The sequence below is a fragment of the Ixodes scapularis genome, unplaced genomic scaffold (genome assembly GCF_016920785.2).
Source record: "Ixodes scapularis isolate PalLabHiFi unplaced genomic scaffold, ASM1692078v2 PGA_scaffold12__126_contigs__length_90152505, whole genome shotgun sequence".
Classification (NCBI taxonomy): domain Eukaryota; kingdom Metazoa; phylum Arthropoda; class Arachnida; order Ixodida; family Ixodidae; genus Ixodes; species Ixodes scapularis.
Window position 1 is genome coordinate 51,652,986 of NW_024609838.1, and position 19,621 is coordinate 51,672,606.

At 47.7% G+C, this 19,621-nt stretch overlaps 1 pseudogene; it reads left to right on the plus strand.

Annotated features, from left to right (window-relative positions):
• Positions 1-6,226: 6,226 nt before the first annotated feature.
• The window catches only part of LOC120837002, a 46,935-nt pseudogene continuing 33,540 nt past the window's right edge, over positions 6,227-19,621 (plus strand).

Here is a 19,621-nt window from a genome sequence, read left to right on the forward strand (position 1 = left end):
TAATGACGGCAGGATCGCAGTGCCATTCCCAAACCCTCCGTTGCCCAGTCAGTAGCATGTCTGGCTAGCAACCGAAGGGTCGTGGATGCGATCCTGCGTAAATTCTTAAAATTTTTCTTTAAGGCAAATGAATTAGTTTATCAAGTGGGATAATTTGAAACATGCGTTGACCATTAATTGTATGTCTTTAACCACTTCATTCCACGCGTGACGTCACGTTTCACATGAGCGTTGTGGGTTGTTCGAAATTTCCGCGTGAAGTCATGTGGCTGTGACGTCACGACCCTATCGACCATTCAGGAATTTCCCGTCACGCCATCGGCGCCACCGACATCCGACGGATTTTCTGTGACACGAGCTCCTAAACGCGCTCGCGTTAAAATATTCTCTTCCTTCCTAAAAACAAAAGAAAAAAACGTAAAAGCTTGAAGACTTTCGCTCGTCGTTGCGTGGCCAAGGTTAGGTGCGTGTGCACTCAACTCTTCGTTTCTCCATGCGGCCGACGTCTTCTGGGCCCGCCGATGGCTTCGGTGCCAGTGCTGGTGCTGAAGGGCAAGCGACGTCAACAAGCGAGTTTGAGCGGGACGTCGTAAACAGTGGAAGCTGTGTCCTCGGTGAGCCAATTGGAGCGTGAGAGTAGGGCACGTGAGGACTCAACTCCGATGTGGGCATCTGTGCAGCGCCGTCACGTGCCTCGCTCCAGTGACCTTATTGGCTTTCCGGGCCCTTCTGTTTTGCCTTTTGCCAACTTCTACCGAGTTGGAGGCTCTTCCGGTGGCTGTTTCTCGCCGACTGGCTCCGGCCTGTCGGGACTCTCGGGCGCCACTATCCGGGCCCGGGCGCCCGGGCAACTCGGGCTCTCTGCTAAGCGTGCCGCCGTGGCGAAGAAGAACAAACGAAAAAAAACAACAAAAAACAGAGGTCTCTTGGAAACAACAACAAAGGCTACGTGGCCACGTGGCTACGTTGCGTGCTGCCTTCTCTGGTAGATTGTTGAGTCGGTTGAGTCAGCGCCATTGTCTTTGGTTGCCTGGTTGAGTACGGCCTCCAAATGGTTAAAATAACCTTGCAAACATTACTGAACACACTTATGGGCTCTAATTTTGATGTCGAATCTTTCAATATGTGTGCGATTAAGGATTTTTTCTTTAAAGTTAAACAATCCTTACTGCTGTTGATTAACTAGCAGACTATTGCTTTGGTTTTTCTTTTGTTAATTTTTTGTTGTTGTTAAGTATTTTGTATTGTATAAATTCTTGTGTATGACTTCCCCGATGCTGTGTACCTGGGGCTGAGGACCAGTCAAGCTGCTTGCACAGCTTTTTCCTCAGCTCCTACCATACTTGTACGGTAAATAAAGTCATTATCATTATTATTATTTATTTGCCACTTGCGGACGCAATATGCCTTCATCGTCATGTCCTCGATCATCAATGAGACGGCCACCGTCAGTTGCGTAAAAGAAGGCGAATCAGACGTACCATGGCCCTTTTATAGGGATTATTTTAAATTCGTGAAAACGAACGAGAATTGGAACATTGATATTGGGTGTCTGAAGTGCGCCCCGAAACTCAAGATCATCTGGGCGTCCGTCACTAGCACGTCTAATGTCAGAAAGCATCTGAGGCTAGGTGGTTTGGGGACGTTTCGTCGTGGTGTGTCCCTGGGTCGCGTGCTAAAATACTCGGACCACTTGTTTACGACCCTTCGCGGCGGCAGACAAGGCGTCACTTTACAAAAAGGAGCTAATCCGAGCTGTCCACGTAATTACACCCATTTCCTAACATGAACGGCGCTATTCGTTAGTGTCACTCAATGAAACGTCGTGGTTCCGTTTTCATTTGCTAAAACGTCGTTCGATCAAGTAAACGAGCTTGGCCTCGTGGCAAGCGCAGCGTCTTCTAAGCACTGAATTCGTGTTCCTAAATAAAGTGTTTCTCCTCCTCCTCCCGAAAGGACTCGATGCACGAAGAGATGGGCCCGTTCTTGGCCGCTTTTGGATAGAGGCCCGAAATAAGGCCTAGTAGTTTCAAAACTCGCGTTCCATCCTGATCCCGGGATAATGTGTTTTCACTCGTGTAGCAAATGTAAGTCACGCAATCAAAACGACGTTAATCAAATGACGGAATAAGCTTATTTTACGCATTAATCTTGAGGAAGTATGCTTATATTGTAGCAACGAATGTCGCCTCACTTAAAGGACCCCTCTAATTATTTTTTTTTACTTGCGCTGAGACTGACCCCAGACAACGTTTGGAACACAGAGAGAAAATTGTTGTGGCGAAATTCGCATTATTTAGGCATCTATAAACAAATTAAAATCACTAAAACCGGCGATGCATACCGCACAGCCATTGCTAGGCGCGAAGCGAGCTGGCCCACTTTGAAGGCCGACCGGTACCGTGCCTCTATGTCGACTCTAGCTTTGACAAGTCTTACAGGCCTCCCCCCGTCTTGAAGTTGAAGAAGGGGCTCACAGCCGAACCCGTTTTCAAAATGCCACCGCCTTAGGATGCAGAACTGGTGTTGCGCCGCTACTGGACTCTACGCAAGATAGAGGGCTCAATGAGGCGTTCTTTTACTTTTGGAATTCTATCTCTCTAGCTTCCAGCCCTCAAACATCAATAAAATCTACTTTTATAAAGAATTAAAATGGTGAACACTTTCGTACTTATTATTTCTCGGTCAGAGAGATATGTTTGCCGGTTCTAGCTAATTCCGTTAATCACCAACTGCGCGCGTTTAGCACCCCACAGCGCCGCATGTCTCTGGAAGGACGTCCAATATATGCTTCAACGTGTGTAAGCAGTGATGAAAGTGCTGCGCCAAGGACGCAATCCTGCTACATGTAGTGCCAAATTGTCATTTTACCGAAGAATTGCGCCATGCCTGCGCCGAGATGAGATGTAGCGATAAAAAATAGAAATTTAAATCTTATCAGAGCGCGTGGCGGTACCGCGGTATTTTCCGCGCCGTAACTGTTGCGCAAACTGGAACTGCGAGGGCGCCTTATCATCATCATGATTGAAAGGAACAACGTTAGCAACATCTGAGACCAAAGCCGCAGGGGCTAAGCGAAGAACCATTCCACTGAGCAGCCTATTAAAAAAAAAAGGCCGAGCTTGTAGATGTTTTCATTGTTGCCCCCCCCCCCCCCCCCCCCCGCCCTGTTCCCGTGCGCTAGCTACCAGCGAAGTCAAAGCTAGCGCGAGCCCAATGCTCTCTGCGTTCCTGACTCGCGCGTGGGCTCGTGCAGTGTGGGCACCGTTACGGGCTCCATGCGCGCGCTTGTAGCTTCGTCTGCGCTCGCACCGAAACTGAAACGAAGTATAGTTGAGTTGCACCAAACTCTGGATGTAGTGCTGGTAAAGCCTCACCGTCCTTTTCGGAGCACAAAGCACTGCGCGAATCGCGCGACTGTGCTGTCTGCTCCGCGGGTGTCGCTTCTCTGCAGCGCGACGGTGCATGCCAAGGTGCGCACTCAACGGGTTAACTCGCCGTGATCCGATCGTGACTTCGCCAGCATATCGAAAATGAATCGCAATTTTTGAAGCGAATATCAGATACCGCATTATTTGAAGCTGCTGCCAGAAAGACAACTCTGATCTGAACTAAAACATTGCTCAACAATGAGGGTCGTTACATGCTGCTGCAGATACCTTAAAAGAAGTGCAGGCTGATAAAACTGAATATCCTGTACCATCAGAACTCAGTCTGACATATTTAATTGTATTTTTTTTATCTGACGAGCATATAAACTTTATTTAAAACAAATGTTTTTTTTTGTGTTTACTTTTTTGATACTTATATATCCTGTCTTAAAAAGGCGACAGACGCTGTGTTCACATAATAGAGATAGGCTTTATATAGCAATGCAGCATTATTTCATTTTCAAGTAATATGCCAACATATGCCGGACTGTGCTCCAAAAGAGCCACTACCTGCTCCAAAAGAACATTTTGCCTGCTACAAGCCCTGCTTGAAAAGGTCAATTGGCACTTCCATCACTGCGTAAGGTTTGTTATGCTCCGTACTATGTGCGTTTACGTCCGTCAGTCGGCCAAGAGATTGACGTTGCGTCGCTCGTCAGGGTAGCAACTTTTCGTAGGTACAATACGCCTGCTGCTGATTTTTCGTTGTTCTCAACAGCGAATGTTCGGTAACTAGGAATTAGAACTTTGCAGGACCCATCGAAACCGTTGTTTAAAGCCTGCCCCTGCGTCAACTCACTCTTGGTTTTCGACGTGTTTCGACCCATTCACTTCTCTGATTTCACCTATATATTATATATGACGAAGTAGAGGTCCCTCGGTAGAACAACAGAAGCTTTAATTTCGATGTTTCAACCGGAGCCCGGTCTTCGTCAGGAATGGGTAACAAAAAAAGGTTTGGTCACACTTGTACAAAATTACGGTGCAAGTCCACTTTTCACGGCGTAAGAAGCGACGGTAAGAAGTCGTTACAAAGATGTCTGGGTGCGCTAGGTAAACTGGGCTTCCAAGAAAATGAACCGACCCACAACAATTATTTGTAAGCTGCATTGTCATTGGTCAATTATATATCGTCTTCGTTCTAGTTTTACTGAGAGCAACCACTTTTTTTTCTTTTTAATGCCCGCACGTCCGGAATTTTCCGCCGCTGTTGACAATCTTTGGCGTCTATCAGAGATATCGCTTTCGTCTCAAGTGCTAATGCTGAAACCTAGTTGGACTAGTGTCTTGCGCCACTGAGCTGTATTGATACAGTGCAATCAGTATTAACTATTCACGCTTTCCTTATTTCAGAGATCTCACAAGGAAGCACTAAAGAGTGCCGACAAGAGCAAGACGAATTTCGCCGGGGTAAAACGGAAAGCCCGGTACCCAAGGAAAGACCCGAATGTGGCACAGGGCCTCCACAACATAGAATAGCAGCAGTCCAGCCATCAGTGACACAAGACATCAGGAGCTCGAAGTCCCCGTTCGGCCAGAGTACGAGTACTTAGATTATCTGCCCTTGATGTTTGTATCCTTCTACTGCTGCATTAAATTTTGACAACGAAGCCTGCCAGTTTTGTTGTGCTTAATTATTTGAAATGAACATTTACATATCTAAGGTCTCCCAATACTATTTTCCGGACGTAATTATAACTGTGACTCTGGAAATAGTATTTGTAGGGGGTGTTTTAGGAACCCAGGAGGCAGTTTCTTCAGGCATAGCCAGGGGATTGCCGCCCCTCCCCCCCTCAAATCTTGTTTTGCTGGGACCTCCTTTCTCCCTCTACCACCTATAGCATCTTTTCATACTCGCCCCCCACCTATCCCCTGCCCTCCCGCCCGCGACAAGGTCCGGGCTACGTGCCGGAGTTCTTTAAATGATTGAGTGTTGACAGACGGAAAGTTGTCTACAATACGTTCTAAGAGACATTCGTACTGCTACCGAAGAGCAGCCCTGCATTTATTGCATTAACTTATATATGGTTTTCAGATGCATTAGACAAAACGGTTCAGAAACTGGTTGTAAAGGCCAACCTGCCGTTCTCCTTCATGGAACAGACGAGTTTCAGGCATCTGATGCAGTGCGGCTTCCCTAGCCGTCACGTGATGAGTCGACCCAAGTTGATGAGCGAAATCAGTAAGGATGCGGCTGAGGCGAAGGAAGTAATAAAAAGAAAGCTTGGCGATCTTCAGTATGTTTCTTCTACTGCGGACTGCTGGTCACTTCATAAGAGGTAACTGTTGTGGTTTCTCTTCATTATCCGGTATTCTCAGTGCCATAATTTATTTTGGTGTCTCAAGGAGTTACCTTGAGGTGACAGCACATGGGATCGACCCAGACACGCTGGGAAGGTGGTCTTTTGTGCTGGGCTGTCGTCGCATTCGAGGAAGGCACACATTCGATGTTCTTGCATCTACGTTAGAAGGCGTATACACAGAGTACGATATCCTCGACAAATTAACCTTTACCACAACGGACAGCGGCTCCAATTTCATAAAAGCTTTCAGGTAAAAACGAAATTTTTGATATTTCTTACTAGAAAATTGTAAGAATTTCGCCAGAAAAAATGTTTATTTTTTATTTTATACAGCCATTTTGGGCGGCAGTATGAAGACTACACAGACACATCATCGGAGAGTGAGATAGAGGAGGAAATTTGTGCACCTGTTCCAATCTATAACGTCCTCGAAGCTCGTACCAATCTGATGGTGTCTACTCACTTCCTCACCACCAGCGCTGTGTGTGCCATATGCTGAATCTGGTCGCAACGAAGGTAAATAGGCGAACTCTTACAGCGGCAATCTGTTGATGCTACTTATCATTATGCAGGACGTGGGGAACACTGAAGAATGGTCGCCGCAACTGAAGAAGCAAATATGGCAGACTTTCAGAGAGTGCTCGGCATTATGGAAGAAGCAAGCGAGGTCTATTGTGGTCGCTGACGCCATCTCCTCAAGCTGTGAAAGATATTTGCCCACGCCTGTCCTCACGCGGTGGAACTCTACATACGATTGCCTCAAATCGCTTCACGGAATGCTTGTTCGCAGTGAGAAAAAGTTGAAGGAAGTTTGAGAAAATTTTAAAATTCTGCGATTCACAAAGTCAGACATTGACTTTATTGATGAGCATGTTCAGGTGTTTAGACCTCTCGCACAAGCTATAACTCTTCTCCAGCTCGAAAACACCATGTGCATGGCATATCTCCTGCCTACAGTGGCTTCATTTTGCAAAAAAATGTCCGCGTTGCTGACGGAGAACTTGAGGTACTGCCGCATGGTGGTCGAGAGTTTAATCGCGGTGATCAATAAGAGGTTTGCAGGCATGGACGAAGAGAAACATTTGATAATATCTGCCGTATGCCATCCAAACTTTAAGGTTGCATGGATAGACAACGAAGTGGAACGGAAGCGGGCCTGGGATTCTCTAAAGAACAAACTTATGCAAACATCAACTATAGAAAAAGCGTCGTCAGGCGAACAAAGTGGTGAGGATGAAGAAGACTGTGAGCACTTCTTTAACTTCGAAACATCGTCCTCATCTGCTTCATGGGAGCAGGAGTTTGTACAATACACCGAACTTGCTCCCACAAGAAGTCTGGACTGTCTCAAGCAGATGCCGCTGCTGAAAAGCGTGTTCTTAAAATTCAACACAGGGCTTTCAAGCAGTACGGCGATGGAGCGCGCTCTTAGCATAGGTGGATCAATTGCTACCAAACTGCGATCGAAGATGTCGGCTGAACATTTCGAAGAAGTCCTGATTCTGAGGTCAAATCGAGCACTCAAGTGAAGAAGACAAAGTCTTCAAATGCTCTGGTGAGAGCGTTTTGCCTTATTTCTCCCATTCACACCAATAAAGCGCGTTTATCAAACTTGTTTTTCTGTACATTTCAGTATACAAAGAATTTACTTCCAATATTAATGTGACAAGATTGAGAAAAATAATTGACGTGAAAATAAAAAAAAAAGTTCCTTTGAAGTAACAGTACCTGTACCTAGATACATTTTTAAGCGAGTTGCTATATACGCACCTAGGTACATTTTCTTATGAGTAACTGTAACGGTATCTTAGGTACATTTTTGGAGTAACGTTTACAACCCTGGTCACCGCATCTCACAGCCGAGGATGCATTCCACGATGATGACGGGAATGACAGTCAGCCGATGATTATCTGCGTGACCGTGATCGGCTGCACGTTAGCCGATTATGCCACGACAGGGTTCCCGTGTCTACTCCAACCGTACCCTCATCATACTCACCGGCTTACCTGGGAAAAGGGTCCCATATATATATATATTTATAGATATATTTCTCTCTGGAAAGAAAAGAAAAAAAGAGGGAAAAGACATCGACCCTGTGTGCAAGATGTGCATCGCAGGAGGGTTGCTGACAACAAAACACAGACTATGGGTCTGCAAAAGTCTGGTGAAATTCAGAAAAGACGTATGGGCCTCGCTAACGAGTGAGGCGAAACCAAGCAATTTAGAAGCCTGGACCCACCCAAAAGGACCGGCGCAAACCAGAAATCAAATCCTGGATTCACTGATACGTTTTATCAGGACATCCAGGGTCCATCAATTCATCTATAACCTAATCATCATCATAATCCCTTCTCCCTACAAGCCTCACAACCCCCGCTCCTTCCTGTCTCAGGTTGACCAGACCATAGGCAGGCGAACCTTTCTCATCAGTAAAGACACGACTTGAATCAATCTGTACCTACAACGGTATATCACAAATCAACACACGTCAAGATCTGCGCTCTAATGTCGCAATACGGACAAGTATAAACATGTGCATTTTTTTATCCTTGAGACCACAACCGCTATCGCTCCTCTGAACACACAGGAAGGCAAATGCTTGAACAACCCATCTTCCCTATCTTTAGGTCAATTGACAGCAGCGCCGCATCTTGTCTAAACACGTCTAACTCTTCGCCACGCTAATAAACAGACTGCCGTTTAAGCCAGCTTTCTGTGACTGAGCTCTACCTGCCATGTGTCGCTGCTTTGAATTCCTGCTCCCACGTCCGTGTTCGAATCGGGAGACCATTAAACATTAGCAGGCATCCAAGGCGTGAACACGACAATCTTTCACAACTTTGGAACACTTGCCAGCAGCGCCATCTCTTATTGACGCAAGTTTAACTCGTCGCACGCGATTATACAGACGTCTGCCAAACCGACATTTCGGTGACTCACTGCTATGTGGCTCTTCCCTTACAAAACAAATTAACCAATTTCTACAGAATTTCTAGACATAATTGTGGCTAGAGAGCATAGATTTCCTAGGGAGAATGAATCCACTTTTTTAACCATTGTCTAGAGATTATTGGCCGCTGCTTCCTACATGTTTTGTGTAGACTTCAGTGTACAGATAATGTGGCGACTCTGTACAGCAAACATACAGACATTCTAGCAACACTCCTGTCCCATTTCTAGCGCCAATTAGAGAGTTTCTAACGAATTGCTGTAGACAAGTGGCCACAGTTTCTATTATCTCACTATGGAGAATATAGCAGTTTCTACCCATTTTCTACAGAGAGATCCCCTCAACTCTATCAATTATCTACAGAAAATAGGCCAGTTTCTACCTTTGTGTAATGCTAGTTATCAGTTCCGAAGTGCACCGATGCATATGCTGCATGCAGAGCACTTGCTTTATTATACACTTAAAGACAAGACAAAATGTTCTTATTTTTCGTTTCTTTTTTTATTCTCAGTTGTTGAGCAGTGTTTTGTTGTACTTGTCCAGTTCGCTCAGCAAAAATGATAGGCTGTGCTTGATCTTTGCTGCATCGACCTTGAAAAGTGCACAGATGTAGCCTGGAAAAATAGATAGAGAGAGAGAGAGAGATGACAAGTTAGAATCTATTAAAATCTCCAGTTGCGCAGCTCCCCACTACTCAACTGGGGAGCACATGCCCCATTCACAGGCTCACTTGCTCGATAATTAGGAAAAACGGGCATGATACGTTGGAAGCAAAAAGGGTGGGAGATTATAGATGATGGACGATAGAGGCTGTAACCTTTGTAAGGTTGCGCCACCAATACAGCTGGCCCGGCCAAACTCTTCAATCAACGCCAAGCTACCAGCTTCTGCCTGCAGCTTTCATAGAAGCCTAGACTTTGCATGGTAATGAAAACGTTAAGTGTCTTCAAATTGCTTCTCCACTAGCAAGTCTATTTTACTCTAAGGACGTATACAGGGTGTTTTCTTGTTATTTTTAGTTGCACCAAGTTTTTAAAAAGGGAACTTGAGATAGGGTAATTTGAGCCCTGGGGAATTGTTAATGGCCATGGCGGCCTCTAAAAAATACGTCAAATTAGGTAATTAGCAAATTAACTAAACTTTTCAATTAACTTTTTAATTTTTGACTTGAGGGCGTAAAAAGCACTTACAAATAGCGCTGTACAGTGCCTTTCGGGCCGATCGCTGTGGATTACACGTTGAACTCGTGGGAGACTCTTGGCACAGAGTTCGACACGGTTCAAACTCATCGGATAGTGACAAAACGTACTTTGCGTAGCAAGAATACCTATCCGAAATGGTCAGGAGGGTCTCTCCTTGCCACTCACGTGAAAGAGAAGGCGGTCCGTCATGTCTTCGGTCCGTCGAACTGTTGAAGCTAGTGGGCACGTGTATGCCCACAACAAAGGAAGATCACCGGTGTGTAGGAGCTGCCGAAAGAATATCCATGGTCTTGGCAATCCGCATGTTGAATATCGCACTTGGCACTAAGTCGAAATGCGCTGCTGGTGATCGGAACTCCAGAACTAGATTTACCACATTTACCACAGAAGCGAAATCTACAGCAGGCCCGCAGGCCGCATCACCCGCGAAGCTAGGTCCGGTCTTCGCAGGCGTTCCGGGTTTGTCAACGGCTAATGCGTCATCCGTCAAACCACGTGATCAAGCTTCTGCCGTTACCCGCGCACGGAGAGAGGATTCAAGCGATAAAAAGTATACGGTTGATTGGTCCGGCAAATACGCGCCGTCTACTACGCCTTCAGCTTAGAGAGAGAGAGAAAAAGAAAGAAGTAGAAAGGAAGCAGCAGAGAACGGGGGGGGGGGGGGGGGGGGTTCGCTTACAAAGGCTAATCTTCAGGGCCATCTCAACAATGAACACAACGGGAGGATTTGTCACTTGTACCCAAGTTCGATAATGCAGTGGATGTTACGCGTGGCCTTGGGCTTTTGGTCAGGTTCCGTGCTCTGCCTTATCACTAGCTTCGAAACTGTAGTCACGTGACCCCAACCGGAGACACGATTGGCCTTAAACACGCATAGTCTCTACCCTGCTGTCAATACCGATTGAACAGGACAGCTCTTTGAAGACCAGCTTTTGAATTTCTAAAGAAGCTGTCCAGCCCAAGAGTGATTCTAAACGGGGCAACTTTGAAGATACTATGTTTTACGTCGTACAACTCACAATATAATTTAGAATGAAGAAGTAAGCGCGACCATTTTTTGCGGACCATGTCCACAAATAAATAAATAAATAAATAAATATATTATCAAGAAATTTAATATTATTTGTACACACTTAAGTTCGCGTTTTTAAACTTCATTTTTTTTTTTTTACGAAAGAGTTGCACATAAAAGACACCACGGACAGCACATCGTCCGACTTTCAGCACACGATGAATCGCCGAAGCTCGCTGACAGAAGGTTGCGATGCTGAGCTAACAATTTCGGAAAGATGCTGCGTAGGGTACGCCGGGCGAAACTGCTTCACGACCGTTCGAAGGGCAAAGGATTCGCGACGACAAAGTAGCGTCTTCCAACTTCAGTAAGCTAACGGGGCTCGAGAGTCCCACGCTCACATTTCCCCAGAGCGAGCGCGGCCGGCCACATGGTGGCGGAGTATGCTCGCGTCGCGATCGCTACGTCGTTGCTCTGCCTACAATGAGTCGAAGCACCCCTCTCGAGACTTCATTCGAGTCCAATAGACGACTTTATAGCGCGATAGACTCTCGAAAAACTGAGAGTAGAAGTCACTTCGGTTGGCGGCGTAAGGGGCGGCTTTATGTTTGTTGACACCTGCGTCGACAATGACAAATAAGCACAGAAACATTAATTATTAAAAATAGGGCACGCAGTGGTCGAGGCTGCAACCTACAGCATGCTTGATTGGAAACCTGTGTTATTGATGTATATATACTCTATGTGATTCTTTGTAAATGTTTATCAGGGCCGGATCTTGTGACAATAAAATCCTGTGACTATGTAGTTCACTTCAAGCCTGTTATAAAAGCGTCTCTTACTACACACGAAACCTGCTTATGACTCATATCAACGGTTTTGTCATGTTTTCAGTGTGTATGGTCTATCAAGTCAGGTCTGTAGAAAATCTAGGAATATGGCGACGCAAAGTCTAACGACCGTTGGCGGCAGACAGTTGGTAGGATTTCTGTCGACTGTGCTCTGTAGACTCCTGTTGACAGGAAATCTGTAGAAACCTTGCAGAAAAATGGCGATAAGATAGGAAGTGGACAGGTATGTTAAAAAAATCGTTAAGATGTCTACAGACTGGCTCACATTTTTTTTTGTAAGGGTTGTCGCCGCTTTCTATGCTTGCTACCAGGACTCCGTACGGATTTTCTGACTTTTGAACAAAACCTGGGGTGAGGGCATGAATAGACCATTTGGGACAGCTTTGGAAAACTTAACATCAGTGCCGTACTTTTCCAAACGTCTAACTTTTCTCCACGATAATAAAGACCGCCGACAAAACTAAATAGAGACTGAGCACTACATGGCACATGCCGTTGCATTCTATCCTTGCTAGCGGGACCGCAATCGGATCTCCTAGCCTCTGAAGGAAACAGGGGCCGAAGGCTTAAACGCGACCGTGTTTCCCAGCTTTTGGTCACATGACTGTGGGGCCTCATCTTCTCGACATAGGTCGAATTCTTCAATGCGCCATTAAAGAGACTGCCGTCAAAGAGAGCTTTCGGTGACCAACAACTATGTTACACATGTCCACGCTTTCTATCCCTGCGACCAGTATCGCGATCGAATATGCTGGCCTCTGAAAAAAAAAAGAAAAAAAAAACATGGGCGAGGTCTTTAACATATGGTGCGTCAAAGCCCTCGCCCATGTTTTTTCCCCAACCTTCGCCCTTTTAGAATCAGCGCGAAATCTTACGACACACGTTTACTTCTTCCTCTCGCTTATTCAGAATCTGCCATTAAAGACAGCTCTCGGTGACTGAGCACTACCTACCACGTGTCGTGTCTTCTGTCCATGCTACCGTCACCGCAATTTTATTTGCTAGCATATGAACAGAAACTAGGAGCCAAGGCTTGAGCTAAACCATCTTCCCCAGCTTTCGGTCGCTTAAATCAAGCAGCTCATCATGTCGACATGCGTATTACTCTTAACCACACCATTGTACAGTCTGCTGTCAGATCCAGCTTTTGGTGACTTAGCACTACGTGCCATGTGTCACCATTTCGATATCTGCTACTTGGACCCGATCATATTTGCTGACCTTTGACCAAAACCAGGGGAGAGTGACTGAACAAGACCATCTTTCCAGCTTTGGGTCACATTACATCAACGCCGCATATTGTCGCCACGAGGTTAACTCTCGCCACGCCAATGTACAGACTGACTTCTATACCGGGTTTCGGTGATAGAGCACTACTCACCACATTTCCACGATTTCTATCTTGCTACCAGATCCGCGATCGGATTTGCTGGATTCCTAACAAAACGAGGGGTGAAAGCTTTGTCAAGGCCATCTTTCCCCGCTTTGGGTCAGTTGGCAGCAGTACCGCATCTTGTTCAGACACGTCTAACTATTTGCCATGACATTATACAGACTGCCGTCAAAGCAAGCTTTCGGTGACTACGCACTACTTTCCAAGTATCACCATTTATATCCCTTCTACCCGAAACCCGATAGGGTTTGCGGGCTTATTAACAAAACCAGAGCGAAAGCATGAACAAGACCATCCTTCTAGCTTTGGGTCATTTGACACCAGCGCCGCATCTTGACGACACACAGTTAACTCTTTGCCACGACGATGTACAGGCTGCCGTCAAAACCCTTTTTTTTTCGGTGACACAGCACTACGCGCAACATGACAATGCTTTTATATTGATATTAGGACTTCGATCGAATTTGCTTGCCCCAGAAAAAAAAAAAAACAGAGTAGAAAGCTGGAACGAGACCATCTTTTCCAGCTTTCGGTCCCCAGTCAGCAGTGTCGCATCTTGTCGACGGACGTCTCTTTTTTAGCCACAATATTATACAGACTTCCGGAAAACCAGCTTTTGATGACTTGGCACTACGTCCCACGTATGGTCGCTCTCTATCCCTGCTGCTTGGACCCCGGTTTGATGTGCACCCTACTGAAAAAAAGCATCTGGCGCCTATATGAAAGTAGACGGGTTCATACCGTTAACACTTTAGCCATACCTGCCACAAGTTTGTCAAAAGGGTCGCCCGTATGGCTCAAAGGGGTCCCCCGTATGACTCAAAGGGGTCCCATGTATAAGCCATAATGGTCACCTATTTGGGCAAACAGGTCACTTCTTCGGGAAACGGGTCACTCGCTTCGCAGAGTTGTTGCACGTTTGCTCAAACCGGTGACCATGTTCCACACACGGGTGACCGGTGACCGGCAAGCTCTATCGGTTTAATGAAACGGCTCTCCGGAGCCCATTTAATACTGAACGTACAAATCGAGGGCACGTGCACGCCAGTTTCAGCAGTGGCAGCCTGTTTCGGGAAAGGCGGGAGCGCCGGTTCATCTATTTACAATCGTCTGCGTAATGCATGTAATTATATTTATATTTTGATTACGCTGATGTTCGCTTATACTGCAACAATAATAAACATATTTTTACGTAAACATGTAACGCTGCCGAGCCGATATTTTTGACAGAAGTTTAAAACTTTGGCATTCTTTGTTGCCTTAATTTACTTACTTAGCTCGAATCTCTCTCCCAGAGGATGCGACCGCGTGAAGGAATATAGACGCTTTGCAGCAGCTGTGCGTGGGCGCCGCAATAACTGACCTTCAGTTTTTGTTTCCTATTATTTCAATTTCTTCACTTCATCATGCATCACTATAGCAGGCCAGGTTATTGCCATCTCAAATTCTACTGCCTCCTTTTTCCCAACATTGACCTCTCTGCAGGCTTGCAACACCCGTTTCAATGGCTAGACATCTCCGAAAGACAATATAAGGTCAGCAATGGCGGTTGTAATCTGGAGCGTGTGTAAAGCGTCTATACTTATTGACTCCGTTTCGCCTCAATTCAAGGCTCAGCGAAGGTAACGCGCGAACACGTGGCTGCACGAACATCGAGCATTGCGAGAGCAAGCCCGCTGTGCAGCAGTCAAATTAGGAGCCCGCGCTGGGTGTTTTTCGCTCGGGCGCAACGCGTGCTTCATCCCGGCAATCGCCATTTCCAGCGTTTAAGCGTCCTGAAAAAATTCGCCTGCTTTCCTAGGCTGCAAAGGCGGCACAGTCAACTTTCTGTGGCACTTCGAAGAGAGGAGGAAAGCGCGTGTACAGCGGTACCAAACACTACAGCGGCTGGTGCACCCTCTCCCCTAACATTGATTGCAGTAAATAAAAAAAAACCGAGAGCTTTTTTTTTTCTATAGAAGGGTGGGGTGTGTCCCGGTGTCCTGCGTCTTGATCTCACCACCTCCCTCCTCTCCGGTCAGCTCCGTCACGTGACCCGTAGCAGTACGCGAGCTACACGCTGATAAGCATCGAGATCCGGAAGGGCGCGCCTAGCAGCCGCTTTTTTCTTTGCCTGCTTGTTTTCAGTTGCAGTTCGAACTTCGCTCGTCCTACCTGCTTCGACCTGTCGTCTAACCCTGCGGTCTTATTAAGATGTCTCTCGACAAAGTATTGGATGTGCACCACAACTATCAGTGTTGGAAAAGTCCTACGCGTATATCGGCAACAAGCGATTCTTCAAAGAAGTCAGGAATTCTCGCGGTTTGGTTGGGTTCGGCATATGACAGCTTGTGCGCCGCATCGTGTTGAAACTTCACGGAACCTCCTTCTCGTTTTTGTGTTTGTGTGGTTGTCCTGCTTTGACCGTCTCGACATATATTTTGGATTACATCTTTAAAGTCAATTATTATTATGGTAAGTGCACTGCAACCTACTTGTTGGCAATAATTGACCGTTCTTCTACGCGTACTCTTCTGATTGTCCATAGAATTATGCTGCGTATAATGTCGCGGCAGCCGGGAGAATAATTCGCCCCAAAATCTGCCGTATAGTGTGAAATTACCTCGGTTATATAAAAGCTTAGAGTGCCTCTTCCCATTTCCCAGGTCGGTTGCACGTTTGTACTTGTCTACGGAATAAGTTGTAATAAACTTCTAGGCGAAGTGAAAACGATCTTTTTTGTCTGTTTTCCTGCCCATTTGCAAGCACCTGCGCCAGCACAATTTTTTTCCACGTGTTTCCTCCATGTTAGAAATGGTTCATGAGTTTCGAGAGGTCTTAAATAAGTTTCAGGTAACCATCTTTGCAGACGATACCCATTTAGGGTTAGCGAATAATTTGCCTATCCGAATGGCGCGTTCAAATATGTGATCACGTGCCTGGTCGAACAGGCACCCGTATCAAAACGGGTACCGTTTCAAACGGGTACCTGTATCCCATATTCACGTTTGATCTAAACGGATCGACAGGTTTGCTAACCATTTGATTCAAACGGGTCGTCCCAAACTGTACCCGTATCAAAAGGGTACCGTTTCAAATGAGTGCCCGTATCCCATAATCACATTTGATCCAAACGGATCGACAGGTTTGCCATCCATTTGATTCAAACGGGTCAACCAGTTTCCCACCCTTTAAAACTTCAAATGATTTTTTTTTTTTTTCAGTAGGGTCGCGTCCTCTGCGAGACAAATTGAAGCTGAATAAGTAAATTGAGCCAACAAAAGCGCCGAAGTTTTAAAGTTATGTCAAAAAGTTGGCTCGCCAACGTCGCGCGTATACGTAAAAAAAAATTGCTCATTGCAGTTGCAGTTAAAGCGACTATCACTGGAATTAAAATATAAATATAAGTACTTTGCATTACGTGATATATTTGAAATTGATGAACCGGCGCCCCCGGCCTTCTGGAAACACAGGCTGCCACGGCTAAACAGACGTACCCATTCCGCCGATCTGTACGTTCAGTATCAAACGGGCTTCGGAGAGCCGTTTGTTTAAACTGGTACAGTTCGACGGTCACCGGTCACCCGCTTGTGCAACATGTTCACCAGTTTGAGCAAACGTGTGACAAGTTCGCCCAAACGAGCTGCCCATTTGCCCAGACGACTACTCCGTTTGCCAAAGGAGTGACCTGTTTGACCAAATAGGTGACCATTATGGCTCATACGGGGGACCCCTTTGAGCTATACGAATGACCCCTTCTACAAACTGATTACCGGTATGTCTAAAGTGTTACCGGTTGATGTTCTCCTGGGGGCCACTGCTTTTGGGAGTACCACGTTCGCGGCGAGACGCTCTTCCGCGAAGCGGGTTCGTACTCGCGTGGCGTGCTGCTCGTTGAGCGCGAACAGACACCAGCCACGTTGGTAACGGTGATAAACTCTTTATTTACACTGAAACAAATAACAAGAACACAGCGGTTATAAGCTGGTGAACGCCGTCGGTGTGGAGATCGCCCACGTCCGAACGGTCGTTCACAAAGGTACGAAGGACGGGGTAAGCGCTAACCGGTGCGCCGGACGGTTCCTCGTTGTCGCCACCGCCGAATCCCAGGAAGAAGAGCCCAGCGATACTGCTGTCCGCTGGTTTTAAGATAACGGCGGGGGCGAAGCAGCCAATCAAGGAGCGACACGTCGATCTCCTTTGTGCGGGAGTTCTTTACGGAAATCGCCCCAAAGGGGGAGAGGAAAAAGCCACTCACAGTGGTAAGCAGCGCCACCCCTCGCTACGCTAGCGCGGCCGCCACGGCGCGCCAAAACGCTGCCGCGACAGAATGTTGAGGGATCACAATCCCCACCCTCCCTTCTCCTTAGCCAATAGTCACCCGCAAACGGGTGGACCAACACAAACACACAACAAGAGTAAAATAATAAAAATAAGAAAAAGGCCGCCACGGGACACAACAGCCCGGCTCATAGGTCCAAAAGTTCGTCCAGTAGTCCCTCACCAGCGGTACAGCTCCCAGCGTCAGTCGGTCGGCTGCGTCATCCCATGACGGTCGCGCACGTGGCGGGTCACCTCCTGAGCGCCCAGGCCGGGGTAGGCGTCGAGCCCGAAAGTGGCGATGTCCCACAGCAGTATTCCGCCGAACGCTCAGACGTCGGACTTGAAGGGCGCCCTTGGAGATTTGGTGGTAGACGTCCGTCTCGGGGTCCTTGTGCTCATGGAGAGTCCGAAGTCGGCGACCCAGCAGCTCGTTCCGGACGGCCAGGTCCCGGTGGATTGTCCCTCGGCTACCGATGTAGTGCATGCCCTGCGAGACCTGCTGGGCGAACTGCGCCAGGTCCCTGGGGCCCTTGGGACTTGCCACGGGACGAACGGGAACAGCTGGTCCCTGGTCGGCGAGCTTTCCGACCGCGGCGCGGGTCCCGAAGATGATGAGACGGCAGTCCCTGACCGGATGACGATCCCGACGGCCCACGACGGGTTACTGGTTTGGCCCGCGGCCGGCTGGGGTAGCGGGGCTGCTTGACGAGTCACGCGCAGCCGTGGTCCTTGGACGCCGCTGAACTGCCGTAGCCAGGAGACAGAAGCTCCCGAACGGCGCGAAGCAAAGGCTGGAGGTCTTCTTCGTAGGTGCAGGACGCACTGCGGTAGAATGACCACTTGGTCTCGTACCGCTTGTGACGACGCTCGCACCGCGCTCTTGCGTTGACATTTGGCACACGTGAGCGTAGGTGGCAATAACTGACCAATGGCAGTTACGCGTACCCTTTCTCTCGGAAGCCGTGTTTCGGAGATTCCCCTATGGGTTTATCTGGGAGCGAACGCTGAGGTGACGTATCAAGTTCACTGCTTGCCAGTAAACAATGGTGTCTGGCGCGTTCGCGAAGGTAGCAGGTGTGTTGTGCTTTGCACTTCCCTTAATGTGACATTTCGCCACTTACAGGGGCTGCCTCTACGAAAACTTCGGATATTAATTCCTCCGTCTACGCAGATTGTAGCGAGATGCCTGTTGTTCATCGTCGGCGTTATCTTGCGCTGTGGGTGCATGTTTCTGCGGGGGCTGAGTTTGCTCGTTGGCCCCGTTTTCCCTCTCATGGTAGGGTTTCAGATCGCACACATGCACCGGCTCACCGACTTTTCTTGATTGCAAGTTTGTCAGCGTGTACACGAGTGGGGAGAGAAGTTCTTGCACTCGGTACGAGCCACACCACTTCGGAGCCGATGCGGCCGAGAAGCCTTTGCTGGCATCACTCAGAACATGGTTGCGTATGAGGACGAGATCGCCCGCTTTGTAGCGGAGATCTCGATGCGAGCGGTCGTACTGAGCTTTTTGTTTCGCTCGCGCTACCCCGAGATTGCGACGCGCCTCGGAGAAGGCTTCCGTCATCCGAGTTTGTAGCTGTCGCGCGTTGTCCGTTTGCGTCGGCTGCGCGTTGTTCACCCCGGCGCTCGCCCCTAGGACACGGTCTATCATGGGGTTCGGAAGCTCTCTCCCGAATGTGAGGAAAGAGGGGGTGAAGCCCGTCGAACGGTTGAGAGTTGTCCGAAGTTCGAACCCGATCTCGGGGATATATGTGTCCCAGTCACGGTGCCTTTCCGCGAAGGCGGCCAGCATTGGTTCAATGTTTTTGTTACATCGCTCCGTGATGTTCGACTGCGGGTGGTATGGCGTGGTTGTTTTTTGCTTTATGCCAAGGGCCTTGCAGGCGTCCACGAATACCTTCCCGACGAAGTAGCTTGCTCGATCAGTCGAAAGAGCTTCGGGGAACCCAAGACGTGTGAAAACCTCCATGAGCTTCTTCGTGATCGCTCGGGCTGTCAGCTTACGGAGTGGAAAAAGTTCCGTCCATTTGCTGAAGTAGTCAGTTACAACCAGCAGATACTGGTGTCCTTTAGCGCTCCTCGGTAGGGGGCCGACCACGTCGCAAGCTGCCAGAGACCATGATTGCTGGCTCGAAATCGGTTTCATTAGGCCCGGCGGTTTGCCGCCTCTCGG